The following is a 2,108-nucleotide window of genomic DNA, read 5'->3' as shown; positions in this document are numbered from 1 at the left end:
CCTAATTCTCCAACTTGTACAAGTCAATAGACACTGTGATGCAGCGTTTGATATTTCTGGAGACATTTTTTACTGTCACTGACAGGAAGAGTTGCTACTGGTATCTAAGAGTTAGAGACTAGCGTTGGGGCTAAACATTCTCCCACCCCATTCCATTCCACAAAGAGAATTAGCATCGATTAATGTCACCTGTGCTAAGCTTAAGACACTCTAGTCTAAGGTATACAGAGTTCTTGTTGGCACAAATGGTTAAGAACTCTGTTAGCTCAAAAATTGGTGTTTCAGACTCACTCAGAGGCGTCTTGGGAGCCAGCTGTGGGGATGCACTTCTGCAAAGCCACAGCTTTGAAAACCAAGCATGCAGCTCTCTGCGTACAAGGGTTTTATGTAAAGCAGAACTGACTTAATGACGACTATCGCAGGAGACTCAACGGCACAGAACAACAATAACATACGATGATAGGTTTGGAAGCAGGAGTGGCATCCACTTCCTAAACCACACGCCTCTGGAAACTCTACGAACTTTGATAAATGATGGTAGTTATAGAAAAGCTTCAGATCTTTTGTTCCTAGGGTCACTGTGAGTCATGCTTGACTCGACAGAAGTCAACAACAACAACAACAACAACAACAAGATGTGGTAGTCTTTTTCCTTAAACATATCCAACCTTGGAAATAATATAGAATACTTTTATTGTGAGGGCTCTAGTCAGAATCAACTGAATGGCAGGAAGTTTAACAGTGAATATTCTGTACCTGTACATGGGCCCCTGTTAGGAAAAAGAATCAAAGCAACTGGTTTTCTATTGTTATGTTAATGGAGCCCTATTAGTGTGTTGGGAACCCAACACACACACACACACACAGGAATGACAGGGGAGGATCATCTACAACTTAGAGAAAAACAGTTCTACCAAGAAGGGAGAATTCAACACAGCTGACGTGTTGATGATTTGGACATTTAGCCTCCAGGATTGTGAGAAAATGGATCTGTTCTCTTAAGCTACCCAGTGAGAGCAGCAGTAGGAAACTAAGACGGTCAAGACAAAGAAATAGAAATTAATGAGGTAAAATCCTTATATTTGAAACGGCATCTTATTATTATGCTAATATTGAGGAAACTGTCATCAATATTAAAAAGAAAACTGTCAAGTAGTATCATTGGTAGTAGAGTCCAGCTGATAGTCAAATCAGGTCTTCAAAATATGTAGTTTGAGACACTTTGTGTCTTTTTTTCCCTTTTTATAATTTTTTAATTATTATTAATTTCAATGAACATCTATAGAGATTTTGGAATTCCATTCATTAGTTTCACCAAGCAAGGTGGTGTCATCTGCATACTGAAGGTCTTTGATGAATCTTTCTCCATTCTTCTTCATAGACTCCAGCTCCTCAAATAATTTGCTCAGGATACAGACCTGATTCACGCCTTTCTTAAGTTTCTTAATTTCTAAAATTTCTTAATTTTAAACCGTGTAATGTTCCCTTGCTGTGTTTGCACAACAGCTTCTGGGTCTAGGTATAGATTTCTCATGAGCACAATTAAGTGTTCTGGGATTCTCATTCTTCTTAATGTTAACCTTAATTTGTTAGAATCCATATAGTCAAATGCTTTTGTATAGTCAATAAAGCACAAGTAGACATTCTTCTGGTATTCTTTGCTTTCAGCCAGGATTCTGTAATATTGACAATGATATCCCTGGTGAGGATATCACTATCTCTTTTAAATTCAGTTTGACTATCTGGAAGTTCTCTGTCTATGTACTATTCTGGTCATTTATTTATAATGTTCAGCAGTATCTTGCTTCCATGTAATATTAATGATATTGTTATGTAATTTCCACATTCTATTGAATCACCTTTCTTGGGAATAGGAACAAATGCGATTCTCTTCCTGTTCTTTGGCCAGACAGCTATTCTCCAAATTTCCTGGTGTATATTGGTAAGCACTTGTAGGACTGCATCTATCATTTGAAACATACCAATTGGTAATTCATCAATTCCTAAAGCTTTATTTTTTGCCAGAATCTTCATTGCAGCTTAAAGCTTTTCCTTCTGCACTGCTGGATTTTGATCATATGGTACTTCCTGAAATATTTCAGTCAGTT

Source organism: Elephantulus edwardii, unplaced genomic scaffold, assembly GCF_000299155.1.
Source record: "Elephantulus edwardii isolate Elephantulus edwardi_28Jun2011 unplaced genomic scaffold, EleEdw1.0 scaffold00101, whole genome shotgun sequence".
In the NCBI taxonomy this organism is placed as follows: domain Eukaryota; kingdom Metazoa; phylum Chordata; class Mammalia; order Macroscelidea; family Macroscelididae; genus Elephantulus; species Elephantulus edwardii.
Note: the sequence above shows the minus strand (reverse complement) of the source record.